Raw genomic sequence first — 19738 nt, forward strand, 5'->3', positions numbered from 1 at the left:
GCCAAGCTGCCAAGAGGGGTCTTATGTTTCTGCTTATTTTGAAAAACCAAAAATGGAATATAAAATTGACTTTTAAGGTGTTTTACCATAATATTACTGAAAATGTGACTTTTAATTATTTTTAAAGAAATTGCCAAGAGGGGACTTGGATCTCTGAGCGACATTTACCTATCAAAGAGTGGACCTCCACATACTGCAGTGGAGCTGTCTGCACCCATTCATTCACCTAACGACCCATTCACCTAATGAGTCTTTGTTTACAACAATGACTTTCTCAGTTTCTTTCAAGAATGAATAATATAACTTGAGAGTTATCATTACTTATTTTAAAGTCTCTGTAATACAAATTATATATATACATATATAAATATATATATATATTTAAATAATCATGGCCACATTTGAGAGTAAATATTTTTTATTGAATTGCATGCAATTCAGACGTAACATGGCTGCATGCACTAATATCAAGTTCTGCAGTATAAGCAACAACATTTACTTAAAACCAGCTTTAATGAATGAATTCCTTTTTTCTTAACAAAGATAATTTGCTTGTCTGTCTTTACTCATCCATAAATGTGCTGCCTCTGTCATTCTTAGCAGTCCAAGAGGGGACCTACTATCATCTCAATTTTAAATAGTCAAAATGCTCCATACATCTGGTTTCAACCAATTACAGTAATAGGAAATACATTAATATGTAATATGTATGAATAAGAAAGAAATAAGCAAAAGTGATCATTCTTAAGATAATGTTTTTCATCAAAACTTAACACAAACATTTCTAATAAAGTAGCACCAATAATGTTGTCATTATTTTTAAATGGGGTGCACTACTGCAACACACATTTCTACAGTCTATTAATTTTTCCCCTACAAGAGTTTTATACTCCTTGACTGCATTGTTGTTACAGAAAAAATATTTGAATTAAACCAAGGGTTTTAGGTCACATTTAATGTACTTGCATCATGAATCTGTATTTATGAGGATGTATTTTATTTACTGTTTTACATTACAGAAAAAAGGTCCACACTTGGTTTATATGGAATGACAGGGGTCCACTGTTGGTTGGTGCATAATGATACAAGTGCCCACTTAGTTAGCATGAAGTGAAATACACACTCCATCATGTATGAATAAGAAAGAAATAAGCAAAAGTGATCATCCGTAAGAGAAATTTTTCATCAAAACTGAACACAAACATTTCTAATAAAGTAGCACCAATAATGTTGTAATTATTTTTAAATGTAGGGTGTACTACTACAACACACATATCTACAGTCTATTAATTTTTCCCCTACAAGAGTTTTATACTCCTTGACTGCATTGTTGTTATAGGAAAAATATTTGAATTAAAACTCAGGGTTTTAGGTCACATTTAATGTACTTGCATCATGAATCTGTATTTATGAGGATGTATTTTATTTACTGTTTTACATTACAGAAAAAGGTCCACACTTGGTTTATATGGAATGACAGGGGTCCACTGTTGGTTGGGGCATAATGACACAAGCTCCCACTGAGATAGCACGGAGCGACATACACACTCCAGCATGGGTGGATAAGCAGAAATGAGAGAAATTGCTAAGTTTTAAGATACATTTTTAATCTAAATTTAATACAAACATTTGTAACTATTAATACACACACGCACAAACACATGCAAACACACATATTTAAACTAAAGTAGCACTGGTGAAGTTTTCATTGTAGTTTTTTTAAAACATGGGATGTACTGTGAAAATTCAATGGCAACCTATCAAGATACTTAAGTGAATATTTCAGTTATTGACATTTATGGCTCAACAATAAAACATGTATGGGAAAATAAAGGAGGCGCTGGGGGGTCATCAGTTTGTCTGAGATACAAGGGATAATTCTTCTAGAGGGATGGATTAACCTCACTAAGTAATATGATATACCACTGCAACACACCTTTCTACAGTCTGTCAAGTTTTTGACTTAATGAAGTTTCATACTCCTTGACTGCATTGTTGTCATGGGAAAACTACTTTAAATAACTAAACTCAGGATTCAACATGGTCTGATGGCCCAGAGCCACAAAGTGTTATTCTGTAGTCACCTAATGTCCCATATAGATGAAGCTCTGTGGTGGCCACCTATTGTCACTCTTCTACTTTTTAACAGCACATGGTTTCAATCAATTTTAAATGTACTTGCATTCTAAATCTATATTAATAGGGATGCATTTTACTTATTGTTTTGCATTGCAGAAAAAAAAGGTCCACACTTGGTTTATATGGAATGACAGGGGTCCACTGTTGGTTGGTGCATAATGATACAAGTGCCCACTTAGTTAGCATGAAGTGAAATACACACTCCATCATGTATGAATAAGAAAGAAATAAGCAAAAGTGATCATCCGTAAGAGAAATTTTTCATCACAAGCTCCACGTTACACTTGTTCCAGGCTCTGCCCGTCGTTTTTCTCTAGAAATAGAAACTTTTTCCAACTTTTTTATCTCCGTAGCGATCGCACTCGTCTTCTCCTTCTTCTTCACTTCTTGCTCTGATCTACAGTCTCATTCGTTCTACACATCCCAGAAGCCCCAAAATTACTCACAGTGTGGGCAACAGCGTCCCCATTTACCAGCCGCAGAAAACTGCGTTTGACGTATATGTACGTCAATGGCACTCAATGAGTTAAGCGGGAGGTACACAATAAATCTAATTCTAATCAAATTTATTTTGAAAACAAATAGTAGAATGGCAATCTGATTCAGTGATTAATTTGTTACACATTTGGGTTGCTTCCTAATGATTTTTTGATGTTTTAGTACCCAGCTAAACACAAGTGTGTATATTCCTTACTATCTACAGTATGTATGTGCCTTGTAGGCACTTTACTTGCAAGTGTGTGTATGCAGTGTTTTATAAATCTGAATATTTTTTGTCACATCACATCTACCCCGACACTTTAGAGCGCTTCTGTCTCGACGCCGTGTTTGCCTTCATTCTGACCCGAATACAGCATGTGTTGTTTGGGTTAGAAACATGCACATTTGCAAAGGAAAAAGCAAAATCGATTAGCGGAATCATTAAGCATGCACACACACAATCCCAAGGAAATGATCACGTGGGAACCAGTTCTGAAGAGGAACCGGTTCTCAATTCCCACCCATAGACTTCAGTCTATGATGTGGACACAAAAGCATTCCTCTACATTGTAGTAGTGAAGTCATCAACACTCATGTATTTCACAGATCCTAAAGCCTGGTACACACATAAAGATTCTCTAAATTTCAACCAATTTTTTTATCTGTGAAAGACCCCACACATGAAGATAAAAAATCTGTGATTGAACAGTTTTGATCGTATTGTGTGTGGTGTGCTGTGATATTCCAAACACAGCGCACCACACACATTAAGATTTTTCAGAATCTTGACCCTCCGGTCAGAAAACTCAGAAAGAGATCAGTATTGTTGTAGCTACTCTTTCGGTCTATTTCCGGAATGGACAATGAGAGCGATGTAATTTTTTAAAAATGAAAGCGGGACACTTCAGCCTTTACAACGATACCATCTGTGTGTGTCTGTGTGTCTGTGGCTTCAGACGCCGAGCAGTAAAGCGGCTGTGAGCGGCGGTCACATGATCGTTTAAACATGGCTGCTCTATTGCCGGCTGTTGCTGGCTATGATCGCTACCGTCTTTGCTATCGGCCACCAGTGTTGTGCAAGTTACTGAAAAATAGTAACTAGTTACAGTTACTAGTTACTTCATTTAAAAAGTAACTCAGTTAGTAACTGAGTTACTTAAACCAAAAAGTAATGCGTTACTGAGAAAGTAACTTTTTCGTTACTTTAAAACGGTTTTTCCAGTGCTCCCTCTAAGGTTGACTGGCTTTCTGCACAGCTCCACTATCCTAAACCAGCCCCTTTATTTCCTGTCTTAATCCAGGTGTGTCTGTGACTCTGGCCTCAGGGTCACAATTCAGGAGCAGCGGATCTGTGGATAAAGCCTTTTCCCCTCTATCCGTCATTTCTGTACTGATGCTGATGAAAAAACGCGTGTTTTTATCTGGAAATTTTACCATCATCATGCTGCATGATGTCAGCCGCTACAGCAGCTTGACCTAACAGAACTGGAAAAATCTTGAGGATACGTCTTGACCGAGTTACATTCAAGAAGCTGTTCTCAGTGACGGAAAAAAAAATTCACTCCAGCGGACGGTAATTTTTTTATCGATCGATCAGCTGTGTTTACACAGAGCTCTGTGTAAACGTTTCAGGTGTCATAATTCGAGTCCGTCCGTCGGACTCCAACCGCTGCTGCTCGGGTGGAGTGGGTGCTTGTGTGTGCGCGCTGTGTCCCAGTTCAGGGGCTGCAGCCTGGGACACAGCTGATCGGTCTCAGATGCTGCGTTAGCTACGTTACCTTAGCTCGCCGTCATGACCTGTCCTGAGGCAGCTGATGTGTGGACAAAACCACCTTGCGTTTCATTCAACCGAACTGTAGTAACGCGCCACTTCACATTCTCAGTAACGGCAACGGCGTTGTAACGATGGGAAAAGTAATTAATTAGATTACTCGTTACTGGAAAAAAATAACGCCGTTAGTAACGCCGTTATACTCTAACGCCGTTATTACCAACACTGTCGGCCACCAGGAAATCTCCTGTGTATGCGTGAATGTCTGTGTGAACCTCATGTATTGCCAGGGCTGCACTGTGGCTCTCTGTGGGATTGCCGGTGTTGTGTCGAGAAGTGGCTTGCCGCGAGCAGCATGCAGAGCTTGGCAAGCAGGCACTTCTCAGCACAACACCAGCTTTCCACACGCAAGATGACTTTTGATTCGGAAATATTGAACATGTTTAAGATTTACGATTATCGGCGCCGAACGTTTTCTGAGGCGATTGTTGTGAGAATTTTGACTCTTAACACACCACACACTACAAGAGAATCTCATAAAATAATCTTAAGACCTTAGGATAATCGGCCGATTTTTGTCTTTGGTCGGAAGGGGGAAAATCGGGGCAAAATCAGCCCGATTATCTTTATGTGTGTGGTAGGCTTAACTCTACCTCCACTCTCCACTCTAAATGTGGAACTGGCTTCTGAGAAGTGAGTGAGGGCTTTAAATCTGTGCCAGACGACTTGTGTCAGTCCTTGACTGTCAGCAGTGTGGGGGATGGTTTCTTGTAGCTGACGATGGTCGTTAGCAACTCTGAAGGGCAACCTGGAAAAGACTAACATCCTTCAGCCAAGATCTTATATCCAAATCAGACTAACAGACAATGGAATTCCCCAGTCCTAGGTTGGCCATGTGCTACACACCTATGGACTTCTGTGGCAACTGTAAAGAGTGGGTGTCCCAGCAATAATCCACCCTGTCAAGTCTTTGATGAGTTTTGTAAATGTGTGTGATGCCTTGTGATCAGTATAATATTTTGTCAGCCTTTATATGATCTACCATTGTGTGCCAGTAGAAATGTTGTCTGAAATTAGGTATAATCAGATTTCCAGACATACAGGGGATAAATCAGCTATAGTGGATGGAATAACTCCAAAATACCCACTGTTGAACTACTGCAACACACATTTTTACTTACCAAACTATTAGCTCTACTGGAGTTCATGTATACCTGTCTGAATATTTTTGGTCCACAACAAAAATGAAAACTAAAACTAAATTTGTGTTTTTTTTCCTTCTGTATATTACACACTGTATCACATAGTCATACACATCTATAGATGAAATTGGTGTATAAATTGAAACCTAATTTAAAGTTGTCAAAAGGTACAGGATTGGCACAGGATCAGAGAGTTTACATTAAGTGGGAAGTACACAATAAAAGCTGTATTCAGTTCACACTGGTGCTCAGCAGAAATGGGTCTGGTTGCTTTCAGGATGTGTGGATTGTACATTCAACAATCCCATATTACCTTATTCATAGCATCTGAAGTGGATTATAAACAAATTCAATTAATTGTGTTCAGAAGATGGTAAAACGTTATCTAATTTATTTATATTTTTAAGTAATTAATTTGTTATATATTTTGGTTGTTTCCTAATGATTTTCTTTTGTTTCAGTACCCAGCTAAACACAAGTGTGTATATTCCTTATTATCTAGGTATAACCTTGTGCATGTTGTAGTAAGCAATGCGACTTCATTACATTTACACACAGTTTTCTAAGTAGAGTTGAACATTTTTAATGGGGTTTCAGTCTATGATGTGGGCACAAAACATTCCTCTACATTGAAGTAGTTAAGTCACAGCACTCATGTATTTCACAGATCCTAACTTTAAGGTAGAGTTGTTGAACTGGGATCTGAGAAGTGAGTGAATGGAGTGAGAGCGGAGTGAGTGCCAGATGACCTGTGTCAGTCCTTGAGTGTGGGCAGTGTGGGGGATGGTTTGTCGTCGCTGACGATGGTCGTTAGGTATTTTCAGGTTGGGCTTCAGAGTTTCTACTTTCTTTCAGCCAATATCTTATATCCAAATCAGACCGTCCCAGGTCTTAGGTTGGCCATGTGCTACATACGCACCTATGGCCTTTGGTGACTCAACTTCTGTGGCAACTGTAAAGAGTGGGTGTACCAGCAATATTCCATTTTGTCTAAAGAATTGTCAGTTCTTTGATGAGTTTTGTGAAGGTGTGTAATTACCTGTTATAATATTCTGTGACAGGGCCTTTATATGAGCCACCGTTGTCTGCTAGTAGTAATGCTGTCTGAGAACAACAATTAACATGGAATAAGAAATTAGGATTCATCAGATTGTCATGGATACAGGGAATATGTCAGTGTGTGGATGGAATAACCCCAAAAAAACCCCTGTTAAACTACTCATTAAAAGGTATTTAGAAAATCAAGGGAAACAAAGGAATGCATAAATATAAAAACACATGCAAAGCCTTACAAAGCCTTGTAAAGGACAATTAGGGCACAGCAAGAACTATATTCCTCAGACACGGTCCACACCACTGTTAACTTTTTTTAGTTGTGTTGCAGCAGTTCAACATTGAGCTATTTGGGGTTATTCCATCCACACAATGCCTTATCCCTTGTATCTCTGACAATCTGATGAATCCTAATTTCTTGTGCCATGTTGTTCCCAGACAACATTTCTGGCAGAGAAAGGTAGCTCATAAAAATGCTCTGTGACTCTATATTGCATGTACCCATGTTTCAGTCAGTCTGTTTTGAATGTAAGTAAGTGGAGTGAAATGCACACTCCATCATGTATGAATAAGAAAGAAATAAGCAAAAGTGATCATCCTTAAGAGAAATTTTTCATCAAAACTTAACACAAACCTTTCTAATAAAGTAGCTCAGATAAATACAGTGGGGCCAGGCCGTTAAGTGCTTTAAAAACAAACATTAAAAGTTTAAAATCAATTCTGTAAGGGACAGGGAACCAGTGAAGGGACTTAAGAACAGGAGTAATGTGCTCACGTCTATTAGTGTTAGTTAAAAGACAGGCAGCAGCGTTTTGGACAAGTTGGAGGCGACTGAGCGAAGAATGGGAGACGCCAACATAAAGTGCATTGCAATAGTCCAATCTAGAACTGATTACTGCAACGCATGGATGGCTTTCTCGAGGTCGTGGCAGTTTAAAAACATTTTGACTGTGTGAATGTGTGTGGCAATAGTTTAACATAGGGATCCTCTCAATGAATTATCCCTTGTATCTCTGACAAACTGATGATCCCCCATTCCCTCTGTATTTTCCCATATCAAATTGTCGTATATCAGTACCTCTTTGATGGTTTACTTGTACATAATATATCATCGTAGGTTGCCATTGAGTTTTCACAGTACACCCCACATAAAAAAACACAACATTACCGTTGCTACTTCATTATAAATGTTTGTATTAAGTTTTGATGAAAGTTTTGAGCTTTTGAGGTTAATCCATCCTCTAGAAGAATTATCCCTTGTATCTCAGACAAACTGATGACCCCCCCCAGCTCCTCTTTTATTTTCCCATACATGTTTTATTGTTGATCCATGAATGTCAATAACTGAAATATTCCCTTAAGTATCATGATAGGTTGCCATTGAGTTTTCACAGTAACTAACCCTAACCCCATGTTTAAAAACAAAACTACAATTACAACTTTACCAGTGCTACTTAAGTTGAAATATGTGTGTTTGCATGTGTTTGTGTGTCTGTGTGGAGTGTGTATTTCACTCCATGCTAACTAAGTGGGCACTTGTATCATTATGCACCAACCAACAGTGGACCCCTGTCATTCCATATAAACCAAGTGTGGACCTTTTTCTAAAACGTAAATCAACGAATAATTCCTATACAGATTTATGACGCAAATACATTAAAATTAATTGAAATCACATGTATTTAAAAAGTAAAAGTCTGACCATAGGTGGCCCCAACAGAGCTTCATCTATATGACATGTACGTGGCCAAAAAGTAACTTTTTGTGGCTCTGAGCCATCAGGCCATGTCAAACTGTGAGTAGTTTAAGTATTTTCCCATGACAACAATGTAGTTAAGTAGTATAAAACATCAGTACAGTGAAAAATTAATATACTGTAGAAATGTGTCTGGCAATAGTTTAACATAGGGACTTTGTGAGATTAATCCTCTCAATGAATTATCCCTTGTATCTCTGACAAACTGATGATCTCCCAAACCCTCTGTATTTTCCCCAAAGATAACAAATTGCCGTGCCAATACTTTAATATCAGTTACTCTTTGATGGTTTATTTCTACATAATATATCATCATAGGTTGCCATTGAGTTTTCTGTAATATAAAACAGTAAATAAAATACATCCCTATGAATACAGATTTATGATGCAAGTACATTAAGATTACCCTAAATCCTAAAACCCTCTATTAAAAAATTAATAGACTGTAGACATGTGTGTTGCAGTAGTACACCCTACATTTAAAAATAATTACAACATAATTGGTGCTACTTTATTAGAAATGTTTGTGTTCAGTTTTGATGAAAAATTTCTCTTACGGATGATCACTTTTGCTTATTTCTTTCTTATTCATACATGATGGAGTGTGTATTTCACTCCATGCTAACTAAGTGGGCACTTGTATCATTATGCACCAACCAACAGTGGACCCCTGTCATTCCATATAAACCAAGTGTGGACCTTTTTCTAAAACGTAAATCAACGAATCTTTCCTAAACAGATTTATGACGCAAATACATTAAAATTAATTGAAATCACATGTATTTAAAAAGTAAAAGTCTGACCATAGGTGGCCCCAACAGAGCTTCATCTATATGAGATGTACATGGCCAAAAAGTAACTTTTTGTGGCTCTGAGCCATCAGGCCATGTCAAACTGTGAGTAGTTTAAGTATTTTCCCATGACAACAATGCAGTTAAGTAGTATAAAACACCAGTACAGTGAAAAATTAATAGACTGTAGAAATGTGTCTGGCAATAGTTTAACATAGGGACTTTGTGAGATTAATCCTCTCAATGAATTATCCCTTGTATCTCTGACAAACTGATGATCTCCCAAACCCTCTGTATTTTCCCCAAAGATAACAAATTGCCGTGCCAATACTTTAATATCAGTTACTCTTTGATGGTTTACTTCTACATAATATATCATCATAGGTTGCCATTGAGTTTTCTGTAAATAAAATACATCCTTATGAATACAGATTTATCATGCAAGTACATTAAGATTACCCTAAATCCTAAAACCCTCTATTAAAAAATGAATAGACTGTAGAAATGTGTGTTGCAGTAGTACACCCTACAGTAAAAGAATTATTACAACATTATTGGTGCTACTTTATTAGAAATGTTTGTTTTAAGTTTTGATGAAAGTTTTCTCTTAAAAACTATCACTTTTGCTTATTTCTTTCTTATTCATACATGATGGAGTGTGTATGTCACTCCATGCTAACTAAGTGGGATCGTGTGTCATTATGCATCAACCAACAGTGGACCCCTGTCATTCCATATAAACCAAGTGTGGACCTTTTTCTGCAATGTAAGTCAACTAATAATTCCTATACAGATTGAGAACACATGTATATTGTAAAATTGAAACCCTGTGCTTAAAAAAACTGGACAAGCAACAATAACAAGGTCAATTATTTTTAATGTTTAATCACAATTCAACAGAAATGATCTAAATGACCATTTTATTTAAAATTTTGTTATGGGTGATCAATTTTTTCAATATTTAAAAATTTCTATTATACCTAATACAGTGTTGAGTTTAAACTTAAGACATCCATGAAAACGGAACCTTTATATTTTGTTACAAAGAATAACAAATTATGTTTCAAGGTACTGGTATGTTCACTAAGGAGCCTGTTTGATAGGCTCTCTACAGTCTGAAAGGCTGCCAGGGCTGCAAGTCGTTCACACTATGGAGGAGTGTAAGAAACGACGTGTGTGAATGAGTCGTTAAAACCCCTGCTCCAGCCTGCCGGGGCACTGCTGAATATGGTATTTTACACACACACACACTCAGGTCCCCTCTTGGCTAAAGTTGAAAAAATTAACCAGAAGGTTTTTCACATGATTTTAAGTTGATTTAAAGCATGTCCAACAGGGGACCTAAAAAAAGTCCCCTGTTGGCTGCTCGGTCCCCTGTTGGTGAATGTGTAACGACGCCGATGTCCCCTCTTAGATAGGAACAACAGTGCACACACACACACACACACACACACACACACACACACACACACACACACACACACACACACACACGACAACTATTCAGAATCAATTATCCCGAGTTAGTAAACAGTCTCACCTCGTGGATACGTCTTGAACCAGGGGCTCTCTGGCTTGTCTGAGGGCAGTCTGCTGCTGGTGCAGTTCTTCTGTACTGGCAGGGCTGTGCTTGAAATGCCCTACTATTTTGCGGCACTTTGCCAGGGCGGTGTCAAAGCTGCTGTCCTGGAGGCAGACTGTAATTGTTCTTTGCAGCATGTGTGCAGCACATAGGATGTGCTCGAAAGGCAGCTGACGTGCTGCTGCTACCATGTTTCTTGCGCTATCGGTTGCGATTGTTGTCACTTTGTTTTCTATTTCCCATTCCTTTGTCACAGCATCGAACTGCTCGGCGCATGCATCGGCATAATGGCGGGTCACCGTTTTGCTCACGGTTAAAGCAAAGGACTTTAGTTTGCACTCACTATCGATTTGGTGTGCTGTGACTCCCAAATAATTATGATTGCTCACCAACGTCCAGTGGTCGCCCGTCAGGGCGACATGGCAGGCCCCTGCTAACATTTCCTCTTTTATGTTCCTTTCATCACAGTACAGCTGGTGGATTCTTTTCATCACCGTAGTTCTTGAAGGTAGCTGGAAATTTGTGTCAGCTAATGCTATCTGAAACGCCTCCTTTAGGCCCTCGTCCTCCACGACTGAAATCGGCCTGCAATCAGCAGCAACCCACTTAGCGATTGAGTTTGTCAGTTTTTCTGTGGTGGCTTTACTCACTCGTCTACCAAATTCGGCAAGCGTGGGTTGGCGAAGTTTGCTAGCACTAGCAGCACCCTGACTAGCCGTGGGACTTGCCCCGACGTGTTTAGCGTTTAAATGATAAGTCAAGCTGGAGCAGCTTCGGTGATAAGAGAATTCTTTTTTACAAAAACTACAAATCACCGCATTCTTGTTGATAGTCCCGTCTTCGTTCTTTTTATAAATAAACTTGCCGTTCAAAGGCCCTAGCAACGATGTGCTAGCCGAGCTCCCCTGAGTCGCGTCCATGTCTGTTGTCAGCCTGCTTTGACTAGTGGCACGGGTGGGGAGTGACGAACACGTCACGTCCGGACAAGTGCCTCCCTACGGGTCATGCAATGGGCCAAATTTAAAGTGCTCGCGCATTGAATTGCCACTCAGAATTAATTGCGTTAATTTTTCTAACGCGCTAATTTGCAGTGTAATTAATTAATCTAATTAACGCGTTAAACTGACAGCCCTAATATACATATAGCAAGGGTCTTGCTTTTGACAACAATCGCGGACAGACTAACCACCTGTGTCTCTCACCACACTGTCTTGTTGTTGTGGATGTAGTAGAGCTGGTAACAAGACGACAGTGGCATAGCATGTTTGGCTAACTTAAAACAATTCCTGCCATTTTTGTCAAATACCGTAATTTTGACGGGGGGGGGGGCAACCTCCATTCCGACATCCCACCAGTCCGACATAGACCTCTAATTGACCCTTCGCCAACCCCTCCCACAAACGGCTATTGTCCAATCCTACGTTAGCAACCGTAACTATAGGCCTGGCAAGCTTTCGGCTGTGAGTCATGTGCATGTGTCGAGTGCTTTTGTGGACACATTTTGAGACTAGGACGAAAAACATTTGTTTGTAGAGAAGGATGTTGTTGTTGCTGCTGCTGCTGCCGCTGCCGCTGCTACTACGGCATGGCTGGGAGTGAAAGCTTGCCCGGCGTAGCAACAGGGGGCGGGGCTTCCGCGAAGGGTCAATTGTCTAAATGACAACACTTAATTTTCTATCAAATGTCATTGCGACACTTCTTGCCTCCTATGGTCGGAATGACAGTATTTTTTTCTTTTCTTAAACATCCTGCCTTTCCGACAATTCCTTTTATAGCGTATTTTTTCCCCAAAAGATTTTGCACTGGTTGGGTTTAGGCAATGATGAAAGGAGTTGGTTAAGTTTAGTAAAAAGACCAGGTAGAGGCTAGGCAGGCAGACTAGTCCCTGTCTGCGCTCTGCTGCGCAATTACGCACAACCATGTGGCTATTCTCCTATCAGCATGTCTTAAAGAAGGGAGTCACCTGTTGAGTAACGCACATTTCCTTATATTGAAAGCCTTGTCGGAATAGTGGGACGCTCGCATGTCGGAATAGCGGTATGTCTAAATGGTGGGATGTCGGTCGGAATGGTGGGATGTCGGAATGACAGCTTGTAACCAATTTTGACACAGTTGCGATAGAATGAGTATCAGAAGTGGTTAACTTTATAGTGACATCATAATGGCTGTAACCCAGGAAGGAAGGAGGTGACCATCTTGGCTGTTTGCTGATGAACAGCAGCATTAATTGTCTTCACACTCTCAGTGCATCAGGGGCAAATTAAGAATCATGAAGATCTCACTTAGTCCTTCCCCTCCACCTCCTCCACCAGATAACTAACTTCACTGTGTCCTGCTGGAACACTGCCTGCCCTGTGTGCAGCATGAAGCCAGATAATGGCCACTTACAGTGTGGTGAAAAAAAAAAAAAAAAAAAACCCAATTATCGAGTTTCCTATCCAGACCACAGCAAACACACACACACACACACACACACACACACACACACACACACACACACACACACACACACACACACACACACACACAGTAGTTGTTCTGCTGTTTATGTAAGCAGTTTCCTGCCCTTATCTCTTACACTAATAAACTGTATATTCATTTTAAATGACACAGTTCACCTGAATATGAATACGCTGCAACAAGTCAATGAACTACAATATACAGTAGCTATGTGTCTTCAAAGACTGATAATTACAGTCTAGCTAATGACTCTCCTGAAGAGCTGGGTGTAGTTAACCACAGCATGGAGCTGCAGGATGACCAGCAGTGAGTGTTTGTGTTTGTGTGTGTGTGTCTGTGGGGGGCAGAGTCAATACTTTGATTCAAAACAAAAGCATCAAAGTGTGTGTTAAAGCTGTGTGTGTGTGTGTGTGTGTGTAGTCAGTAGTGTGTGATGACTTTCACTTTGCTGCTCTCTTCCTGAACATCTTCACCTTTACTGCACTGAAAACATTAATTAATATGGTTAATTAAAGGAAACAAACTCCTAAGACTATAGCTGTAGTAACCCGAGTGGTGAGCTTGCATAACAATAATACACGCAGACATCAGATACTGTGTTTGCTCTTTTACTGACATTTGCAGCTAAACATAGCACCACAAAAAGTAAGGGAATTTGTGTTTGATAGATTATTTTTTTGTTGTAACAATGCTTCTTGGAAATAAATCTTACAGTGTTGGAAAGCCTGTTTATTAACCTTTTAAATGGTGCCACACTTGTAAGGAACATGCATTTGGATCCGATTCTTTCCTTCTATTCTGACTCAGTAGCCAAACAACAGAACCATTTTATTATATTAGACTATATATTTTCCATCTTTGCTGAGCAAATGGTTTGTTTTAAATTAAATAAAAGCCTGTCCCATATAGACGTGTGTCTCTATAAGACGGGTCCGCTCGGCACACACACACACACCCTCAAAAAATTTGGCAGAAGTCCGGGCCGTGAGAACCGGTTCCTCTCCAGCGTGATAATCTAAAGGATTTGATCTATCCCGCAAAATCTGTTGTTGTGATAGACTCATGTGTTTTCATAACGTATCATAAAGTGGATCACCTCGACTCTGTCCGGAGCTTCGCTACTTTTATTTCCGTCTCCTTGGTAACAGTAACCCCCGGTACAAGGATTTCAAAATAAGAGCACACTGAACATCATAAAACATTACAGCCGTAACGCTCTTCTCACTATCTGGACTCCGTGTTACCGGTGAAAGGATTCTCTTCCCGTACAGGTGATTGGCCGGTGGCTGGAGCCTTTTACTGGATTCAGATCAATCCTGACAGCTACCCTGCCCCGGAGCAGGTTAGCTGTTCAGAGTAAGTTACCATGGTAACTCACCTCGGTAGGAATGAATCCAGCTTCGTGGTACCGTCAGGGTTATCCCTGAAGTTACCTCGCCAACAGTGCGTTCACACTGGGTGCGAGTAAAATATTCGCCTCGCTCTACTCACTTGAGTTTGCCTGCTGGAATATTTGTTTTTACTCGTGGCATTCATGCAAATATTTTGCTTGAGTTCAATATTTTGAATTTGCGTGTTCGCGTCCTTCGCGTTGCTCCATTCGCGTCATTCGCGCCGCTGGCACAAATTCGTGTCCATTTGCGTCTTTATGTTGACTTTGTATGTAAACGTATCGCTCGAGTTTGCCCGCTGGAATATTTCTTTTTACTCGCAGAATTCACACAAATATTTCGCTTGAGTTCAATATTTTGAATTTGCATGTTCGCGTCATTCGCACCGCCGGCACAAATTTGCGTCTTTACATTGACTTTGTATGTAATTTTATCGCGCGTGAACGCACTGTAAGACAGTGATCCTGCTTCGTGGTACAAGCCTCAGGGTTGGAACACCACCTGGGGCAGTCCGTACCGAAACACAACGCAGAGGGCCGGATAACATCGGCTACACTGACCGGAGAACAGCCAGCCTCCAACTGTCTCTGCTTTAGTCATTATTATCTTGCACCTATTTCCTTCACTGATCAGTGAGGTATTACAAGAACGCAGGAGGATCTGAGAGGAAGAAAAGCCTGACTTCATAGAATGAAGACTGACATATGTTGCAACAACCTTTAAAACGTTAACAAGTCAGATTGGTGTTATGTATGCACACAGTAAGTGGGCCGTTCAGTCAAACACGTCACATAGCGCTACAGGGACAAACTGTTAGCAGCCCAAGCAGACACATGGGGAAACGGCTGTGTCCGTGTGCGACACATTAGTGGCTGATAATGTGCGAGCTGGTTGTTGAGGCTGACGGAGCAGCGGCTGCAGCTCTGAGGAATGGAACTGTTATCACAAAGTGAAACATTAGAATCCATTTTTAGGTGAGGTTGATGCCAATTTCCTTCTTGGCAAGACAACAGAATCTCTGAGAGCTGGAGATGGTTGGCAGCTCCGCCAAGCCTGCGAGGACACACACTGATTCACAGGCTGCCTCAGCCCTGATAACACACACCAATGTGTGTGTGTGTGTGCGTGTGTGTGTGTGTGGAGTAAAGTTTTAAACATCTCCAGTGAAGCTGCTATTTTGAATGAAATATAGGCAGTGCTTATCTGTGGATTAAATGTGAAGGTGTGTTGGAGGGAGTGTGTGTTTCTCCAGGGAGAACACTTCTTTTTTTATGACACACAGCCGCAGTGTGTGTGTGTGTGTTGTGTATTTTGCAGCACCACTGCAGGGTATGGTGTCAGGAAGTAGAGCAGGTCATCTCCTCAAGTGGGGGTGTGTGCAGGTCAGACACTGAACGCTGGTCAGCTGATTATATCACTGTGCGTGTGTGTGTGTGGCTGGATGCAGACATTGTTCTGCAGCTTATAAAATGATGTGTATAAAATGATGTGTATGTGTGTGTGTGTGTGTGTGTGTGTGTGTGAGAGAGAGAGAGAGCACATGTGAATCCACTGCAGAAACCAGCAGCAGCATGAAGTCACATCCACACTGTTGTTTCTGTTTGTGACCCAGAGGCAGGTGTGGTGACGACGATGATGATGATGATGATGATGATGATGATGATGATGATGATGATGATGATATTCCTTCATATATCTACAGTTTATCTCTGCTAGGATTGCAAAGGGGTGGGAAATTTCCAGTAAATTTCTGGTAAATTTCCAGAAACTTTCCAAGTTTCCAAGTTAAGCTGGGGAATTTTGGAAATATTCCAAATTGAAAACTTTCCATGGGAATTATGGGAATTTATGGGAATTTATGGGAATTAACTGGAAATTGGGGGTCATTTAAACAGACTGTATCATATCCAAACATAAATGTAAATATTTTGTTTTGTCATAAGCAGGCATCCATGCAAAATAATACAATTAAAAAACATGACATTTCAACAGATTTATTTATGAGTAGAACTTTATCAAGTTTTAATTCTTGTATGAACAATCAATTATTTTACTGAACAACAGTTCCCTGTCAAGGGCCAACCTTCAGTTTTGTAAATTTCGGTTTCTTCCCATATATTCCCGTTAATTCCCATGGAAAGTTTCCAACATTGAAAATTCCCATAATTTTGCAACCTTAATCTCTGCGTTTTCTTCAGCTGGTGCTGTGTCCAGTGCTGCCTCAACACTCTGCTGTTTGCTCTGTCTGTGTGTGTGTGTGTGTGTGTGTGTGTGCTGAGTGCAGACCAGAGAAAAGAGGACAGAGAAGCATATACAGTACATGTGTGTGTGTGTGTGTGTGTGTGTGTGTGTGTGTGTGTTGTGGCTAATACTCACTAGCCACAGCCAACTTATCACATATTTTACCAATTCAAAACAAATGATCAATCAATACATTTGTCCTTTTATTGAATATGGAGAATGCTTATTAAAAGCTGTATGTTTTCAACAATAATACATCCACAGGGTGTTTAGTTGAGAGGGGTGCAGATATTTAGTCTGAATTAAATAATTTAACACATTGTGACGGGTTCGACAGTGACTTCCTGTTGGTACCAGCCAGTAGCCGGCGTTGGGGCTCACCCTCCTCTCAGTCGGGGACGTACACAGTGAAAACCCTCTTTGTCTCTGTTGCTGCTGCTCTTCTCCATCAGTGTCAGGTCATGTGACTCTGACCCTCCACCTACTTCCTCTCAGCGATCCAGTCGTTTACATTCATCCTGCCGACACACTCGTTTACAAGTCAACACGGTTTAATGTCACTGGGGATGCAAAAATATCAGAGCGATGTGTTCAAATGCATGATGTGTGATGACTCCTGCTGTATGTGTAGTGGTAGTGTATCTGGGGTTAAAGCAGGGCCGCTCATCTCCGGGGCTTGGATCACTCCGATTGGATGAGAGTGACTCACACACATGTTCTCTAATGAGCTGACAGGCCACATCAGTACAGAGTGTCTGGGCCGCAGAGTGTTGGTGTGTGTGCGTGTGCGTGTGTAGTCATATGCCAGTGTGCACATGTCTCTGCCACTTTAAATGTGTGTATACATGAGTGTGTGTGTGTGTGTGTGTGTGTGTGTGTGTGTCTGTGTGCATGAGTGATTGGACCTTCGGGCTCAGCGCAGTATTGAGGCCAGCTGAAACAGGGCAACATCAGAGGTATGTAAATTGCATACGTGCACGCGCGCAAACACACACACACTCCTCCATTTTACCCTCCTCTCAACCATTTTAATTCCACCACTAACCTATGTGAGATACGTCCTCTCCTTCTCCATTATAAGTCCATCATGGTCAGCTGGTCCACTGCTGGACTCCCACTGTCTGTCTGCTACAAGCTGCAGCAGGTCTGAGGAAGTCTGGGCAGTCTGCATGGACGTACCAATGAAAACCCAACAGTGTTGGGGAGATTTAAACTACATAGCCTAACTACAATTTAAACTAGATTCATATTTTGTGCTGCGTCAAGTATTTCAACTACTGTTGTAGTTTAACTACTCAGTTTTGGCCAATAACATGAAATATTTCTTCTTCTTTTTCTTTTTTTTAAAAAGACCTATATAATATACATTTTATTTTACCATTATTGTGTTCCAGAACTCTCTTTGAAAAAAAAGGCATGAATCATGTCATGACATGCCAAGCCAATGCTGGTTCTGATTAGCTGGCCCTGGCATTCCTGTCAGCATTGTTGTTCAATTAGACACACCGATCTAGAATATGTTGACCTCTTTGTATTGTTTATGACATTTTGTGTTGACTGATTTAGATGTCTGATTTACAAGTGGGTGTTGGGGTGGGATTTTCATTTTCTCTTTATATTACCCATCATGTCTATAGATTACCCATCGTATCTATAGATTACCCATCGTGTCTATAGATTACCCAACGTGTCTATAGATTACCCATCGTATCTATAGATTACCCATCGTATCTATAGATTACCCATCGTGTCTATAGATTACCCAACGTGTCTATAGATTACCCATCGTATCTATAGATTACCCATCGTGTCTATAGATGACCCATCATGTCTATAGATTACCCATCGTGTCTATAGATGACCCATCATGTCTATAGATTACCCATCGTACCTATAGATTACCCATCGTGTCTATAGATGACCCATCATGTCTATAGATTACCCATTGTATCTATAGATTACCCAACATATCTATAGATTACCCATCGTGTCTATAGATTACCCATCGTATCTATAGATTACCCATCGTGTCTATAGATTACCCATCGTACCTATAGATTACCCAACATGTCTATAGATTACCCATTGTGTCTATAGATTACCCAACACGTCTATAGATTACCCAACATGTCAACATGTCATAGCTACTTTTTTTTTTTTTTACTTTTCTTTTTCTCCAGGAGTAGAAATGTAGCTTCCCCAACACTGAAAACCAACAATGTCCAGCAGATGCTTTCAGAATATGAAGTGGATCAACATCCTCATATTGACATATTATATATTATTATTATATGAGGATGTTCTGGTTTTGACAGGTTTCTTTCCTTTCTGACCACAGCAGGAGTGTCTTTGTTCTATAATAGAACAGCTCACAACTAGTGTCCAGGTGAAGATACAGTGGAGTAGTGGTGTCCTGTGCAAACAATGCAGCCGTACCCCCTCTGTGTGAGCTGTAATTGAGTAGAGTGTTCCTGCAGGACTTGAGGTTTTCCTAGGTCAGATAGGATATTTAACTCCTCCAGTAAGGTCTGGATCTGCTCTGGGGTCTCCTCCCAGGTGGACATGCCTGGAAAACCTCCAAAGGGAAGTTGTCTCCTGCATCCTTATCAGATCCCTGCACCATTTTGACATAAAGGAGCAGTGACTCTACTCCGAGCTCCTTCTGGCTCCACATTCTGTCTCTGAGGCTGAGCCCAGACAGCTTACAGAGGGAACTCATTTCTGCTGCTTTTATCTTAAATCATATATAATTGTTAATAATACTCAACTATGGTCCTGAAACTGCAGCCTGTGTCTCTGCAGGAACATGCTGTTGTTTCTTTGATCTTGGTTGTGGTAGATAGATATGAACTGAACGCTGAACTGAACCTCC

At 40.4% G+C, this 19738-nt stretch overlaps 1 protein-coding gene across 1 annotated transcript in view; it reads left to right on the forward strand.

The window, feature by feature from the left end:
- Positions 1 to 19738, forward strand: part of LOC146983526 (junction plakoglobin a-like) — a 209584-nt gene that overhangs the window by 30547 nt on the left and 159299 nt on the right. The window lies entirely within an intron of this gene.

The sequence above is a fragment of the Trachurus japonicus genome, chromosome 8, assembly GCF_045865225.1.
Source record: "Trachurus japonicus isolate A0001 chromosome 8, Traja_1.0".
Lineage (NCBI taxonomy): Eukaryota > Metazoa > Chordata > Actinopteri > Carangiformes > Carangidae > Trachurus > Trachurus japonicus.